This window comes from Parasteatoda tepidariorum, chromosome 2 (assembly GCF_982258835.1).
Source record: "Parasteatoda tepidariorum strain Cologne lab strain chromosome 2, Ptep-v5.0, whole genome shotgun sequence".
Classification (NCBI taxonomy): Eukaryota; Metazoa; Arthropoda; class Arachnida; order Araneae; family Theridiidae; genus Parasteatoda; species Parasteatoda tepidariorum.
In genome coordinates, this window is record NC_141756.1 from 29,923,824 (window position 1) to 29,942,855 (window position 19,032).

General features: G+C 28.9%; 1 protein-coding gene across 3 annotated transcripts in view; it reads right to left on the reverse strand.

Annotated features, from left to right (window-relative positions):
• The window catches only part of LOC107444919 (uncharacterized), a 63,586-nt gene that overhangs the window by 14,185 nt on the left and 30,369 nt on the right, over positions 1-19,032 (reverse strand). Inside the window, exon 1 of one of the 3 annotated variants that reach the window (XM_016059192.4) lies at positions 13,927-14,871. The exons of the other annotated variants lie outside the window; for them this stretch is intronic. The gene's annotated coding sequence lies outside the window, so the exon portion shown is untranslated. Of the gene's footprint in view, positions 1-13,926; positions 14,872-19,032 lie in introns of those variants that run through there. 3 annotated transcript variants of the gene reach the window in all.

Here is a 19,032-nt window from a genome sequence, read left to right on the forward strand (position 1 = left end):
TTGGACATCCCTATTGTCATTTTATTGTCCTCTTTATAAATATATACTTCGATGAGTCATCTCTGTGCGAAAATGAAACCTAGGGACTAGCCACTGGAAGAAGAGAAACAGAGAGAAGGCAAATATATTATTTTCAATAATTCATTTTCTTGTCTACTTTATAAATATTTCTATGGTACAATTTATATTGTCACAATGCTCTCAATTTCCCTGATATCACTCATTCGTCGCCACTGACAGTCAACCACAGATGTGGAGGCATAATAACGGTCGAAAAACTTTTGAATTACAAGGTTTTTTGCACCGTATTAAAAAATGTGATTTTATAAAGAAAAATTCAAAATTTGCAAGCAATCGGTCGAATAAGACATCCAATTTTAAAAAAGTTAGATATTTAAAATTCAATTTCTCAAATAAAATTCATCAGATTTCGTTTAAATTTTGTATTTTGTCTAATAAAATTAATGCATCTTTAAAATGGTACAAAAATTTTTAACCTCGCAATTCAAAATTTCTTTGACTATTTTTAAATAACATAATAAGAAACAAGAAATATTTTTGAAAAATTACTTTATGCGCAGAATTATATTTAAATAAACGAATTTTACAATTGTGTGTAAAAAAAATTTCAATTCGCTTAAAATGTTCTCAATATATGGCAAAATATCCAAAAAGTAAAATTAACATTTAGGAGTTCAAACTTTCGACCCCTCTCCTGGCCCAACTACTGGGAATCTATTTCCCAGATTGCAGTTACACGCTATATTCGTAGGATCCGACGAAAACAAAGGTATGTTATTTCATACGTATGTTATTATGTCGTGCCAGATTTCGTATATTAAAATATCGTCAACACTAACTAATTAGCATAATTGCGGCCACCCCCTCGAAGCATTAAATCTTAAAACTTGAATATCCGATCAAATCTAAAATTATTTAGAACATTACGTTTTTTTATTTAACTATTTATTTGTTTTTACGCTTTGTCTCTGATAATAAATAATCTACGAATGACACTTTGGTATCCGTGGTGGCTCAGGGGATAAACCACGTTCGCCTCCCTATGAGATCACCCGGGTTCGAATCCCAGCGATGGCTTTTCGATATGAATTCCGCACCTGGTTCGCACATCCCACAGTGCTGATTTTTCGATTTTTTCAAGCTTTAGCACGAATTTCCAGCATTATTAATCAGTTTCTAGTGAAGTTAATGCGTAAAATAATCGTTGTGAAAACTAAAAACGTTAGGATTGTTATTCTTTTCATTAGAGTATTAGTTAAAGTTATACAGTATCCCATTATCATCAGCTTTTTATTTTTTTTTTCTATTTTTTTTGTGGTTTACCTCTGTTGCACGACAAAGCGTTATATAAGACATGCATATTCGTCGATTTTTTTTTTTACTTTTTAAAGAACATTATCATCAATCAAATATCAGCAACAAATCACATCATTAGAAGGCAATTCTTTGCCCACATTTTAATTAAAAATACTGCGCAGTATTCGCTACGAAATGAAATGAATGTAAGTTTCAAGTATTCTTCATTCACTTAATTAAATTAATTAAAATCAAATTATTTCACTTCTTTTTAGTATCATCGAAGATTTTTCTATCTTAACAAAATTTCTGCGGATGTAGGGGTCCAATTTAACTCTGCTGGTTCCATGTATTTTTTATTAAAAGTAATTCAATGACTTTGAATCACAATGCAGTATGTACTTTCAGATACAGGCAGTATCATTAAAAGTAAATTTAATTGACTTTCTAATGAAATTCTAGAAATATATTTTAACTGTCGTCGATGGAAAAAGTTAAAAATAAGAAAAGCAAATTCTATATTACATTAATTAATTTTAATTTTTTTGCTTTTAATATTTTGAGCACTGAAATAGACGTTCCATTGAGATAATAAATAATTAATATATTTCAATTCTTGCGATGCATAATTTATTTAGTCTTTCGTAACCGAAACACAATAATTGTTAAAATAAATAAAAAATATACGAAATTCCAAATCTATTATTTTGGGAAAAATAAAAGCGAATTAACATAATTTTAGAATAAAATAGAGTAAAAGAAAATTTCATTCAAAATTTCTTTTACTGTTTTACAAAAGTAAAAAAATGGTAACAAAATTGAAGGCAGCATAAATAGGGAAATAATGTAACGTAATTATTACAGCGATTCTTCTAATTCTGGTAGTCTCAATTAAGCTCTCGGGGCCGTTTGAGGCCCTACTTACACAGGTCGGAACTTTGACACCAGAGACTTCAATTATTTGAGGCTGTTGCAAATTATTATTATTATTTTTTTTATTTCAGTGGTAGTGGTCTAAAACAGATTTTTTTTTTTGTTGAAACAAACAGAATTTGCGCAAATAGTTATAAGAACTAAATTTTTCTCCATGTGATCTTACATATAATCGCTTAAATTACTTGTGTTTAGTGGCGGATGAACCACTTTTATAAACCTAAATTTTTTAAATATTAATATATTATCCTTGCTACAACAGGGAAAAATGTTTACTAAAACTGTGGTGAATCAGTAGTAGTTGGGTAATAGTAGTTGGGAAATAGTGGTGAATCAGTAGTAGTTTGAAATAAAAAATGGTAACAAGCACTCGAAAAGAAATGTTTTAATTTTCTTAAATTGACTAATTAATTTTCGTAATATATTCTTTCATTTTTTGTTATTGTGATAGTCACGAGTATATCAATTCTCTCGATAGTATAAAAATCGGAAGAAAATTTTGTCAATAATTTTAATTTTAGAAAAAAATCATTGTCCTAATACTTTAGGACATCATCAACCCTTGCTGTTATTAAAAAAATAATAATAATAGGCATTACAAATTGTTAACGTATGAGGATAAAGAAAAAAAAACTTATAAGGAAACTAAAAGTGGTACTTAAGTTAATAATATTTTCAACTTTTCTTCGAGAGTTGCTGTGGCTCAGGAAAAAACAGAGAGTTCATCCAATGAAGTGACCCAGAGTCGAACTCCAGCGGTGATTAGTTGATACCAGTACTGTATTAACCTGCTCAGAATTCTATTCATGTATTAGTTTAAGCAGAAAGTTAATTATTTTGAATTTACTTTAGTATGATTTGTACGACCTAGAACTCTAATAATTATAAGAAAAATGTATATGGATGACTGCAAAAAAAAAAAAAAAAAAAAAAAGAAAGGGGAAAAAAATGGATTTGATTTATAACAGAGGTAATATTTAAATTGTTATAAGTAAACGGTTATTTTTTTTCAAAAAAGTTCAACGGTTTTTATTATATAAGAATAAATTTTTATTCATGTATTAATTTGCGCAGAGAGTTATATAATTTGAATTTAGTATGATTTCTATGACCGAAACTCAAATAATTGTAAGAAAAATTTATATAGCAATGGTTGAACTGCAAAATGAATACATTTGATTTATAACAAAGGTAATATTTAATTTGTTTTAAATGGTTGTTTAAAATAAAATTTTATTTTTAAAAGAAATGTTCAACGGTATTTATTAAATGAGAATAAGTTTTTATTCCTGTATCAATTTGTGCAGAAAGTGAATTAATTTGAATTAACTTTAGTATGATTTGTATAACCCGGAGCTCAAATAATTATAGGAAAAATGTACCAAGCACGATTGAGATTCATGCACGGACCACCAGAAACTAATTGGTGTATACAGTGCACAAAAAAATAAATAAATAAACATTTGATTAGCATTTAAATATGTAACTGTATTTTCACGAGCTTCAATACAATTTTTATAGTTCGAGAGAGGTTGACCTTAAATAAGTTAATTAATTTGTGCAGATGATATTTTAGGTCATGAAATCAAACGGAATAACGTAATTTTTCTGAATAAAAACACCATTTTCTCAACGGATTTGAATTCTGAACCCAAAAATGTGAAGAAAGCTGCAATATGAAAATAAAGCTTTTTGAACTCAATTATAAATTTCGTTTGTCAAAAATTTATTCCAGACGAAAAATTTCTTAAAAACGTATTTATTATTTCATTTAATAATAGTCTAAAACATTCGTAATTGTTAGGCTTATGTATTTTTTTACATTATTTTTACGATCTACATTGCAATCTCTATGGCAACGTATTTAAGCGTATTGACGTATTTAAGTCCAGCCAATTTATGCAACCGATAGTCAATTTATGCAAACGATAATTAAGTTTACGAAATCAAAAACGATATTTTAATTTACGAAATCAGACACAATAACGTACTTTTTACATGGATAACGTGTAACACGGATTACGGATACGAATTGGAATCTTGACACTCAAAATATGAGGAAAACTGCAATAATGTATATAGTCCTGGAAAACTTTTTTCACACAATTTGTAACAAATCTCGTTTGCGAAAAAATACTTCCATGCAAAAAATTATTTTAAAAATTATTTATTACTTAATTTAATAATGGTTGGAAAAATTTGTGATTGTAAGGTTTAAGAACCATTTTTACATTATTTTAAACTATATAATTTTAAACAGCAAAATCCAAATTGTAACCAGAATCACTCGAATATTTGCAGTGGTAAGTTAAAAATAAGCATTTAATTTTTTTTTACTTCCCTATTCTAGTTCAAATTTTTATTTTACCATCCAAAATTCCATCATTTAAATTAAAGTACAAAATACATAACCGTTGAGAGAAAAGAATGTAAATTTTTTTTGAAAATAGCTTTTATTGTCTGATTTCATAAATACATATTTTATTGCGTAATTGTCTAATTTTTTTTGTCTAATTGCGTAATTTAAAATATCGCATGCATAAATTAATTCCCATATTTAATGTTGAAATGGTATCGTAATGCATGAGAATCCGATCACTAAATTAAAAGTTATTATGCGTTCCATTTTTAATTTTGCTCACAGCACATCACTTCCTTGAAGCTCTGTCTTCTTCTCATATAGAATTTCATTTTAATAATGTAATCAATTTTTAATATTTATCAAAATAATATTCCAAGTATCAAATGGGGTCTTTGGAATATCTTTTGAAGGGGTCGGGCGGGGGACGCAAGATATTCGCACGCAGACAACTCAACGAGCCGATTAGCTTCAGCGATGAGGAAACAAACTTTGAAGCCGCCGAAGTGATGCGGAATTCGGCTGCACGGCGACTGATTCCTACCATAAAACGTTTCTCTTTTCCTCTCTTCACTTCACATCGATTCTTGACTTCAGCAGACGATTTGAATTACGCTAGTGTTTACGTTTATTTATTATTAAGTGCGACATTTTCGGAGAATTCTTATCTATTCATACCTAGGGAAATAAAACGTAGAAATATTTCTCTTTTTGAAAATTTTCGAACTTTTATACTCCTTGAATAGAAGTTGAGAAAATTGTTTTCACTTTTTATTCCAATACGATAATAAAAGACGTAAAGAGATATTGTTTGAAATGAAATTGAAGTCAATTATGTGTTTTAAAATATAACGTTTTGTATGCTTAATTTTAATAAAAAGTTATTAAACCCCTTTTCTTCCAGTTCTTTTTCTGAATATTTTGGCTCTGTATACTTTATAATATAAATGACAATTCAACATGAATCGGTTCAATTTTTCTTTGAAGACTAAACAATTAGTGATAGTTTACATTTTGCTGATTTATTTTTATAAATATAATTAAGAGTTTCATTCCCAATTGAAATGGAGAACAAATAACTTGACGCGAAATTAACGTGAATTAAGGTAAAATAAACTTTAAATTTATTTAGTTTAGTTTTTGAAATTGCTTCTATAGAAAATAATTTTTCCTGATACTAAAAGGATAAAAGAATCTTGGAATAGTCACGATTAAAAACCAAATTCAAACAGGCGAATCTCAATATAAAATAAATATGAACACAGTTTATTTTAGTTTGGTTAATTTCAGATATAATGTTAATATTTCTGTATAAAACATAGAAAACAGAACATTATGTTTATAAATCTATTACATACAGAGTTGCAAAAAGTGCTGACTAGTAAAATTACAAATTTTATTAAATTAAAATTAATAACTTCTTGTAGTATATTTATTTTTTTCAGTTTACTATTGAAAACTACTGCAAGGTATGTTTTTGTTTTAAATAGGAATAATTTGAAATGTAAGTCATGGTGGTAGTTACGATTAATTAAAAAAGTTAGTAAGTGAAGTTAAGATAGTAAGTGAAATTGAGATAGTAAGTGATAAGTAAAAGTGAATTGAGTTTCTACCACTTTTTGCATTTTTAGTCTCCCGTGGCAACCCTATTCACACAACAGAATTAATGATTACTCAATTTAAACATTAATCTAGAACCATTCTTAGCATTCCCTCCCCACCTGCATTTTTGTCATTTCCAGCAAATTAAATATTTTGCTGTGGTAGGATAATTGGTAGGACCTCTAGGGTTACGAAGTGGACATATTATATCATTAGCTACCACATTTAGTTAAAAAAAATTCTGAAAATTTCAAGACTAATATATATATATATATATGAATATATATATATATATATATATATATATATATATATATATATATATATATATATATATATATATATATATATATATATATATATATATATATATATATATATATATATATATATATATATATATATATATATATATATATATATATATATATATATATATATTGTAGCGGAAGAAACATCTTTATTTTTCAAAGTAAATGCATAATTATAGGGCCTCCTTGGCCGGCAGGCCTGGCTGTTTCGTCAAATGGAAACTAGAGGTAGCGGGACTCGAATTCCACCGTAACTTTGATTGACTGCTATTGATTTTTCTCTAGCAGTTTTTTAAATTGACATGGACTAGTAAGCCGTGATTTTTCGGTTAAAAGAAGCTGAACATTTTATTGTAGATATTAGCTTTCACTTAAAAATGTATACATCAAAACGTCAAAGATGAACTTATTTAAAGTTATTATCAACTTCCGGTAGAAACAAATGTAATAAAATTCAATTATTTATCGTAATCAGTCATAATCGATTAAAATAAATATCTCGAAAGAGAAAAATAAAATTGTTTACAACAATAGATAAGTAGTCATTACTTAAAACAAAAAAAAAAGGAAAAAGAATTTGCAAAAGAGCACTCAAAACTGCGATAACTTTCAAACAAATTGAAATTTTGAAGGAAAAAAAAATCATGTTTTCGTGTATAGAAACAACTTTGCAGCATGTCAAATTAGAATTCTTTACTTGCATTTTTGTGGACTGTAGAGCGGTTTGTAGGGTACTTTTTTTTATCACAAGTTAAACAGTTAATATTTCACTAAATAATTATTGTTTTATTTGTTAATTGTAAATATTGTTTTATTTGTATTATCAATTTTTTGTTTTATTTCGTCAAAATCCTTGTGAATTTTTCAATAGCTCTCTACAATTTCTAAGTCTTATAGTTTTTGCGTAGTAAAGCGAATTGCAGCACAAAAGCAAGGAATTTTTAAAGTCGACAGATATTATTACCACGGTTTAACTTTTCGTAGACGTGCATAAAATTAAACTGCAATTTCTTTTTTTTTTTTTTTTGCAACTTCCATAATAACAATTTTTTTTGATAAAAAGTGTGTTAGGATTTCTTCATTCTTTTTTTTTTTTTCCGTTTCTTTTTTTCTTTTTTTTATTTATCAGAATCAAAATAAATTATTAAAACAAAATTAAAACTTTTAAAGTTTCCAATAGCTTTGCGGAGCATTAGTAAGCACTTTTTAAAGTTTTCCAGATTGCCAACCGCGATGTTCTAGCTGCCCAGAATATCTAAAACGGTAACCAGATGACAATTTCAGGAAAATTTAGCTTGCTATTTTTCCCACATTTAAAAATTTCTCTGAACTATTAATAGGCTTTTTATGTATAAGTTGTTTACATGTAGTGATGCTCAAAATCTAGCTAAATTAAATTTAAAAAGCATAATAATAAAATTTTAAAATTTACTACCACTGTAAATAATGAAATAAAAGCATTTTGAATAATCTTAATAAGTTGGCAACTATGCTTTAGTAATCAGGATTTAAGACTTTCATATTTTAAGTAAAATTAATTACCTGTAGCAGTAGTTTAAATTTTTTAAAAAAATTTTCTTAAACAGAGAATAAAATAATACAGTATAAATTTTGCAACCACTTTAAACATAAAAAAAAAATAAACCCTTTTATTTTGCAACCACTTTAAAAATAAAATAGAAAACCTTCATTTTCGCAACCACTTTAAACATTAAAAAAAACTCTAATTATTCTGTCATTACAAACATAAAATAAGAAATCTTTTTAAAAAGTTCGGAAATATTGGGAACTTTAAATTTCTTTACGAAAGTCACGTTAGTTTGTCAAATGGTATGGAGTTATCGGGTTTAAATCTTGCTCTTACCCTGAATATTTCATTGTGATATCCTCCTTATTTTGCCAAATGTGCTGTTATAGTTAAACTACAAGTTTAAACTATCTGTTCTTAAATCCTACAAACTTTATCAAGCTGTGCGTTGTTCTGATCCCACAATCATTTTATGATTGTGTAAATAACTTTCTTTAGGTAAATGAGTAATTATAACCATAGCTGCATAGCATGAAGGAATCATAGCTGCAATGTTAAAAATTTCACGGAAAAAATTATTAAATGATAATTAATTTAACTGTTATTTCACCATATTCAAACAAAAGAGTCAAATAACCATAAATAAGAAGGTAATCAAATTATTAACTGCTTTCACTTAATACTGTTAAACAACCAGAATTTTATCGCACTAACTAAGCCCACCTAATAAAGCCACTTATTTCCTTGAAACTGAGTACATATTGCAGCCGAAAGAACTAATCTGTCAGTCTCTTGACCTAGAGAACAGGGGTTCGAGTCTCAGCCATGACACCACAATATTTCCTCCATCCCTTTCAATACACGACGAGTTTCCAGTGTCCTGCACTCTGACCAAAAGCCTAATTCCAATGTCCAGTTAAATTTCTTTTCTATGGTTTTAAAAACATGCTAATTGTAAACGGTTAAGAAAACCGTATAGTTTCGCATTCATGGTACTATACTAGTTGTTAATGGTTCCAAAACTGTAAAGGTAAAAGATGTTCTTTACCGTAGACGTTACGGTTAATCGGGAGTACTGACTGCTACCGGTTATCTTACTATAATTTCAGGATGAAAATTCTAACCGTGTGCAATCGTTGCACCGTCCTGTAAAGAATTAAATTTTTGTAGCCAATTTCCCTTGAGTAACATACAAAAGCATCAATTAAGCATAAACTTAAAATATTATAGTTGATTATTTTTTCAGATTATTCTGAAGATTTTATTTTAATAGTTAAAGTGATGATAAAATTTTTACTTTTCTATTTGCTTCCTGCATTTATAAATTTAATTAATATTTTAATTTATACATAATCATATTTTTTAATTTATTTATAATTTATAATTATAATTATAATTAATATTTTTATTTATATACCGTAAACCGGGGCGAGTCTACCCATTTTTTTCAGTTTGTCAACTTTCAAGTGGTCAAACTTTTGTAAATATTAAAGAAAAAAGGCTTTTAATAGGTGTTTCGGAATCGCTATTTATCCCTCTTTAAAGCTGTGAAATCGATTTTAGAAAATATTAACAGTTACGCTGTTACTGTATATTTTTATAGAACTGCTGACAAATCTCTCGTATGGGGCGAGTCTACCCATTCTACTAAAATGAATGTTAACATTGTAAATAATCAAATTTTACTATTAAATTGTTATTTTAGTTACCATATGGGATATGTATGAAGTAAAATTCATAACTTTATTATATATTCCATTTTTTTATTCATAAAATAACACAAATTGAGTATTTGATCGATTATCACATTTTGATCACAGTTTTGTTTTTATAATCATTAACATTATAAAATAACATTTTTTTCTGATTATTGTTGATAAAAATAAATTAAAATTAATATAAATTTACAATTAAATAATTAATAAATAATAATAATTAAAGATTATTAACAAAATCGAAATTCAAACATTGGGAATCATGAAAAATCCTTTCCCCATTCTTTTGGGAGGTGTGATTTTTCTTACAATGTTTTCTCGTTGAAATATAATATTAAATAAAAAAAGTTAATTTTGTAATATAAAAATTGAAAAAATAGGTAAAATAAACATATTTTATATTTACATTTATATTTAACCTATAAATTTTCTTATTAATGATAAATTTATCAATGCAGAATTAAAATAATATACTCAAATTCATTTAAAATGACTTAATTTTAATATAAACAAAGTTCTAAATTATATTATTATGCTTTATTAAAACTAAATACGAATGGGTAGACTCGCCCCGCGAATTCTGGCTTTTTGTTCACAACAGCAAAACTTACATTCTTTTTGTTTTTTTTCATATAAAATTAATGTAATCTTAGTCTTAGATAAGTTTATCACTTAACCAAAGTGAAAATAGTAATAATAATAATATACTTACGGAGCACCAACTAAAAGTTTGCTGATTTTCAATACAAATCTCTCAAAAGACGTTTGAACAGGTCGGTTAAAAAGACGACAGATAAATAAAAACGGATCAAACTACTACAGCTCCATCTTCCTTAGAGTCTGAATTAAGTTCTCCGTCGGTAAAAAAAAATTTATTTGCAATTTAAAATAGTGAAAATTAAATAAAACTAAAATGGGTAGACTCGCCCCTGGATGAGTAGACTCGCCCCGGTTTACAGTATAGTTTAATTAATTTGAAGTCATTTTAACTACTAGTACAAATTAATAAAGTAAACATAAATAAATATTCACCATAATAATAAAAAGAGGTGCAAACTGCTCCGAAGGAGACAATATTTTTTAAAATTGGTAAAAAGCAAAATATTAAACTTAGCAGATTTTCGAAAAATTTTGCCAATTTTTTTAAAAAGGTATATGACACAAGCCTTTGAATTACTTAGATCTAAAATTCGAATTTACTAAACGAAGAATTATACAATAAATGACTACCACTCAAAAATATTTATTCGTAGTCTGGAGCAAGTTGGCATCTCTGTAATGATAAATTGACATGATTAAGCTGAAGCAAATTATGAAACATACTTGCTATAATTGATTTTTTAATTTATACTTCTTTTTAATTTATAGTGAGAACACTTTCTTAACACTTCTGGAAATAAATTTTGGAGAAAGTAAAAGTAGGCAGGTTGAAAAACTGAACTTATTGATTTCCCTTTCATTTAAAAAGGAAGCAATCGCAGTTTCAGTGTACAGAATGTAATTATTTCAATTGTTTCAAAAACTCCGCATGCAGCTTGCCCCGACCACAGTGCTGACGTAAAATATCCTCAGTGGTAGATGGATCATGGGTTAGAGCCCCCTTGTCTTCAGGCTAAACATGGGAGGTTTTGCTTGATTTTTCTCTCAAAAGTCTTCCGCGAAAGCAAATTCCTCCTAATACTTGATCCACGAGTTCCCTTGTCTTCTGGATTGGGTTCAAAATTACAAGACCACGAAGTTGAACATTGTTAGTAGTAAACCCCCCACCCCAAAAAAAAGTGAGTCTGCTGTTTATAACGATGGGTATAAAATAAAATAAATTTGTTAAAAAGAAGCCACGATGTCTATGGGGATAGAGCGTTCGCCTTCCAATGAGGTGAACCGAGTTCGAATCCCTGCGATGACTGGTACATACGAATTCTACACCCGGCTTGCACCGACCACATTTCTGACGTAAGATATCCTCAGTGGTAGATGGATCATGGATCATGGGTTAGAGTCCCCTTGCCTTCAGGCTAACCATGGGAGGTTTTGCGTGGTTTTCCTCTCCATTTTACGCAAATGCGGGTTTCCATCGAAAAGTCCTCCATGAAGGCAAATTTCTCCCCATACTTAGTTCAGGAGTTCCTTTGTCAAAATTTCAAGGTTCCGGCATTGAACATTAGTAGTCTTTAATCAAAAATTGAGTCCGCTGTTCAACGAAGATTATAAAAATAAAATAATATTACTGACAAGACGTGATAGTTAAAATATCTCGTTTCATTCCTATGTAAGCGAAAAATACCATAATTTTCTGACCAATTTAGTTTTAGTAGGATATGCAACCATTGCTAGTTGACAACTCGTACAGTCATCGAAAAAAAATTTCTTATTAATAGTAAAATTTATGTTGTTTTTTCAAAACATTTGTTAAATTACCATGAAAAATCTTAATAATGAAGATTGAGATACGAACTTGTTCCACTATGTGAAAGAAATTGGTCTAGTGATCGCAAAAGTTTTGTTTTAACCAGAGACGCATTATTCATAATATCCCTTTAAGGCCCAGCCTGCATCATTGTTCGAATTTGATATTAACACAATGTAAAATATTTTGCATATGGGTAAATTGCTTGAAAAAGTTAAAACTGAAAAGAAATTTTTTTTTTTCTCTAAAGCGCGATCATTTTAAAAACAAAAATGCCCATGGCAATTTAAAATTAAGACATTAAAATTAGATCTTAAGTTTAATAAGTATTCTAGTGCGCAAGGATTATCTTATATTTTCAAAACAAAATAACTTTCTTGACACTTTTTACGTTTCGAGCTATAGAAAATAAGTATTTTCAAATTCCATGATGTCTTACAGAGATTAGATAGTACATAGTTAATATATATATATATATATATATATATATATATATATATATATATATATATATATATATATATATATATATATATATATATATAAGGCATTGCATTAAGTAATTTCATGTTTTGTTTATCAGGTTCTTTTTTGTTACATTTAATTATTACATAAAAATTAAAAATTTTTATTTTCAGCTGTTTTTGCATATTGTAGAATAATTAATGCCTACTCTAGATATAAATAACCTGAATGAATACATAAAAATGCAATACTGCATTTTTTAATGTACTGCAATTTCAAATTCACTTATTTTCTCACAATTGCTACAGTAAAAAGAAAACCTAGCAACTATGCGAAGAGGTAGAACAAATTTTGCTGTATATTTTAAAAGCAATTCAATATCCCAGCAGTTCAACACTTATCTCCATATCCCTTTCGCGCCGACTGTCACAAATACGTGCCACTATAAAACCGTATTAATCAGGGTAAAAAGATAAAACTGGTAAAAAAAGTATTTGTTTAGCAGTTTATTTGTGGGTGGGTCTCTAATTGTTTGATTTATTTAATCCACCATTACTTAGTTCAAAATAAAATTATTTAGTAATTAACATTGATTAGACATATGATTAAACTAACAATAGGTAAAGTAAAAGCAAAGTAAGTCTGACAAATTAGCAACGCCTACATGTAAGTTACCGTTTTTTATTTATTTGCATCCTGTTTCTGATTTTGTACGAATGCTTTTATGAATCACCCGTCCCCAAGGGGTTAAAAGCAAAATCTTTCGAACACAGCTCTCTTCCAAACAATAATTTTTCAAACGGGCACTTATTTGCAGTTGTTTAGATTTAAGAGAGACAATTATTTGTCATTGAAATTTCTTTAATTTATATAATTAATTAATGATACATTTTTGAAAATGAATAGAAAAAGAAAATCCAAATTGCATTTTTTGGTTTTTATATTTTAGTACAAACATAATTCTAACAGATTCTTCTAGTAACTATTAGACTGTTTTTTTATGATAAAATGTACCAAAATATATTTTTGCTTGTAATTAGAGCATCAGGAAAAAAACATATATGAAAGTGACACATGTATCCCAATTGATTTTTCAGAAGTGAAAGTTGATTAGCATGCATTTAATTCTGTGATCCTGGGCTATTATGTAAAAGTTACTTTAAAATTGTTTTATTTCTGAAATTTTATAGTTTGCCTGAATTTATTTAATTATCATAATTATAAGTTATAAAGGGTAAAATATGAACGATCAAAATGAATAATAATTAGAATGAATGATAGAATCTTACCAAAGATTTCACTTGATTTAATGTTCTCTTCATCTTCAAAGCCATTTCAAAAGAAATTAAAATAACAGTTTAAAAACTTAGCTCCAAATCATCAGCGTGCATTCCCAATTTTTAAAAGATAAAAAATCGGCCAGAATTATCGAATGCAATCAAAGTAGGAGTAATTGAATTGGATATATATATTTTTTTATCTTTTATTGCAGTTCAATAAGTAGTTGATATCTGTGTTAATAACCACTTCTGTTGTATACGTAATACTATCAACCCAGATTTCTGTTATTTAGAAATACAGTTTCTTAAAAAGTTTTCAATAGTTTCAGACACAAAAACACATTTTTCCAGGAACTTTTTACCTCATAAATTTCATTTTCAACATTTCCAATTCTAAAAACAGAGATCAAATTCATCAATTGTTGGTCAACTTCTCGTCGATTGTGCAGAATCAATTTAAATCGACGCCACCATAAAAATACAATTTGGATTCGAAATCATAGTCTAATCACTTTTGTTTCCAGAAAACCACGTGAGTCTCGTGTTGCAATTGATTTATAAAAAGCTGACGATTCTGCAAAATCCGTTAGAAAGTCATAGTCATCACTGTGCCTGTTGTAAAAATGACGGCTGTAGACTCAGGTCACTAAGCAAGTATCCCTTCTAAATTTTGTCAAAAAGCAGATGCTGTTGGTAAAAGTGGTCACATAGAGTGGATGTCAAAAAAGGCTGGTACATGGGGAAATCTTTTTGAATGGCCCCCCCAGAACAACACAAAACCACAGCCTGCTTGACAATCGGACAAAGATTTTATGTGAGCTTACATGCAGAACTTATGTAAGGACTGAAAAGTACCTCTTTTCGGGGGGTTGGGGTACCCTCTCGGTAAATTAGCCCCCACGGGGAAAGGGGGGGTTAGGCAGAATAAGGCGCAGGTGTTCTGTAGCCCATTTGCGGCCAACGCAAAAGGGCGCTTCGCGGTGGTTCGTTCAAGTCACACGCCCCGCTAGTCACGTTCGACCAATGAGCGACGTCATGGCATCTGGGGGTTTCCGCCAATCCAAGCCGTCGGCACTTGAGCGGCGTTAGAACTACCATAACAATAGGAGTCTTTTTCATTCTTCAAAACTTTTCCTTCATTTTTTTATTTCATACAAATTTCGCTCTGCACATTTCTGGTTGCTGTGCGAACCACTTTTTTTCTGCCCTATTTTTTTATTTTTTATTTTATTTTCTATTCCACTATTTTTCGCTGTTCATTATGTTAAGGATGGAGCGCATTGTGCGCCGGTTCGTTCCATTTTAAAGCTGTGCATTCTGTGTGCAAGAACGATGTGCTAAGCTTTTTTTTTTCGGTGCACGTTCGAAAACTGCTCGCTCTTTTTCGACTGTGGGAGTTTTGAAGATCCCTGATTTTTTTTTACTCCTATTTATCCATTATTATTTCGTCTCTTTTCATTCTCGCTGCATGAAGCGAACAAAATGCAGCATTAGAAGAAAGCTTTTGGCGGAAACTTGAATAAATAATGGCGGAGAAAACCATGAAAAGGCATAGAAAAGTTAGTAAAGAGGGTAAAATGCATGCTTCGATGTGCCTTTGCCTACAAAATTGAAGAAAAAAAAATTGCTCCACCATTTAAAGCTTTAAAATTTTTCTTTACTTTAAAAATCATTTCTTTGCAGTGAACCTGCCTGTCAACTCTAAAGCTTTCATCCCTTAAAAGGGCTTCCTACAGAATCACAAACCAAAAGAAAACTTCTCGAAATTTAGAATATTTTTAACTTTAAAATAAGGTGTTTTTCTGAAAAACTTTTTTTAATCTTACCCTCGAACTACTATGGAATTTCCGTTAATTCAAAAAATAGTTTTTCTAATAGTTGTGAAGGAATTGTATTTTATAACCATCATCCAATTTTGAGCTGATCCAATTTTGGATTTACGACTACCAATGTTCAACTCCGTAGCCTTGTAATTTTGAACCAGATCCAGAGGACAAGGGAGCTCCTGGATTAAGTATTAGGTGAAATTTGTCTTCGCGGATGACTTTTTGGTGGAACTAACCCGCCTTTGCATTACATGAAGAGGAAAACCGCGAAACTCTCCCACGGTTAGCCTTACGGCAAGGAGACTCTAACCCATGATTCCACTGAGGATATTTTGCCATCGCTGAGATAAGAATCCAGTTCATCTCATTGGGAGGCAAGCCCTCTATCCCCTAAGCCTCCACAGCTCAAAACATTGTATTAAATTTTTACAAAATTAAGGAGTGTGCACCTCTAGATAAAAAAAATTAAATAGAAATTAAAGTTCTGAATAGAAATTAAATATTAAAGTTAAATAGAAATTAAAAATTAAATAGAAGCTAAATTGAAATTAAAAATTAAAGTTAAATAGAAATTAAAAATTAAATAGAAGTGAAATAGAAATTAAGTAGTTAAAAGAAATTAAGTAGTTAAAAGAAATTAAAAGTTAAATAGGAATTAAAAATTAAAGTTCTGTTAAAAATTTAATAGAAATTCTGTTCGTTGGAAATATTTTTGCTTTGATTCATTATTTTTAGAAAAGTTATTTTGTATACTGTAAAATATGGATATTCAAATTTGACGAAATTTTTCTCCTTTTTGACGTTTCCCGGTTTATGCTCCGAGTAAAAATTTCGTCAAGGTGACGAAACTTCTTCAAGCAAACGACTGTCGTAAAAATGAAAGAATTGTTTCGTCATTCTATTTTTTTCCGAAGGAGAAAAAAAAGTAACACCTTGTAAATCTAACTTTTCTAATAATCACTTTTTCATTACAAAATCAATGAATTAATGAATGAATGTCGCTCAAACAAAATATGAAGGACTATTACACTCATGCCGGAAAGGGGATTCGAACCCGAAATCTTCCTGCTATACGAAGCCGACTCCTTGACTGATGTTCACAGTTGAGGAAACATTTTCATCATATATTTCAGAGTTCAAGTTTTGTCACAAATCGTGTGATTTCGTGACGAAATGATCTCACAATTAGCGAAATACAGCTCAAGGACTGCTGAATCGTCAAAAGTGAAAGTTTTATTTCTGAAAGTGTAGGAAAAGCAAATTTTAAAGGGTTATGTTATTAACCAATGTATCTACAGTTGACGAGAATCTGGAGTAAATTTCTCTCTAAGTGGTTCCAATACATAACCACTTCTTTTTAAAAACTACTTCCTATTCCTTAATTTTAGATTCGTAAGGAAATTGTTTCGTTAAAATTAGTTAAGTCAAAAAGCCTTTAAAATATTGGAAATAGGAATAAAGGTCTCTAAAATTTTCGTGATCAATATACAGACTGGTTCAGCATAGCTGCCGTCTCTTCCTGATTTTCCGGAAGATTTTCTTTTTATATGTAATGTGGTAACAAAATCTATACATTCAATCTCGATTCTTGTTTTAATAAATTTGATTTAAAAGTATTTTTGACTATCCTTACTTTTAAATAATTTAAACCTTTAATGGGCCATTTATTTCTAGTAAAGGTAAATTAGAGTATTTTTTGAATTGAAATTGTTTTAAGAATAGTAATTGATATAAGAAAGAAAAAACCCATTAAGTTTGTAAATAGGCAATTTTTTTGGTGGTAAGTATATTTAACACGACCATATATTACTTATTGACATTTATTTTTCTTTATTTATTTTATAAATGCTACAAACTTCAAAAAGAATTAGGTATTTTACAACTTTTATATGTTTTTTTAAACTAACAAATGGTTACTAATTTGATTCAAACGCACTTCAAGAGAGCTGAAGTTATTAAAAAATGGAAACCTAAATAAAAATGGTAAAAAAGTGGTGGGAAGTATAGTTCCCACGGCATTCGAAAGGGTTAAACAAACATATTTTAAATATCGTTCTGACTTCTCATCGTTGTGCATTTCGAAGAGTGAGTTAAATATAAATGGAAAGTTTGCTTACATTGTCAATCCATATTTAATTTTGCTACCTCTAGACAAGCACTACTTTGAGCAGCTTAAAGTTTGATATATATATGCCTTTAATATATGTTTTCAGAATTTTTGTAGAAAAAACAATCGTTGCAATGTAAAGCAATATTCGTACGCATGAGGTTTCAATTATAATTAAATGCATTTTTTTTAAATCTAAATGTATTGCTATTTCTTTTAATGTGTTTCTAGCGTGTGAGAACCCTGTAACAGTAAAAGTTATTTAAATGAGAAAAAACGAAAAGAAAAAGAAAAAAAGTCATTAGAAATACTGAAGGAGAAAGTTTGGTCCTTCCCGGACAGTTTGATATTCAAAATCTCTAAGTATAGTAATAATTAATTTAATAAAAACCTGATTATAGACATACTTGATTATAGATTTCATACTAGAAATTCTATGGTATTTTATTCAATTTGGTTTACGAAATACTTGATTAAACGAAACATTATCTTCACAATTATGCATATGATCTACTTTCTTAGATAATTGAGTTTCCTTTTCTCTATGATAAATAACTAAAGATAAGTTGAAATACTCTTGTTTATTTTTTAATGAAACTGGGGTACCTTATATACATATACAAATTTAAGTCAATGCTAAATGGATATTTCTTTCTGATAACTTATAACGCTTTAACATTGAAATGCCTGGATGTTTTAATTTTTTCAGTTGTGAATACTTCTACTAAATATTAATGCATTTTGATCGACAAAACTATTTAGGTAAACTCAAAAAAGGAAAAAAAATCACTAATAATGACACACTCGTGGGTTTGCTAACTTGCTCCACTTCATAAAAATTTTCTAGTGGTCAATTAATTTTTAGTTTAGTATTTTTTCTTTTAAGTAACTTTTCCATCGCTTTTTTCAAATCAGAAATTTAAAAACTCATATGAAATGCAATTATATTGCAGTTATGGTGACACTTTTCAAAAGCAGGAGTAATTATCCACATTCAACAATTTTTACCATTTAATTCGCTACCAATTTATTAAAACTTTTGCAGAAAGCGGAGCAGTCAGCCTTTCTGCACTCGTACAAAGTATTTATTTATTTTTTCTTTCAAAAAGCACTCATTTTGCTCACTTTAATAGAAAGAAGGAACCGCTCTGATGAAGGGACTCTAGGGACAATTGAGTTCAT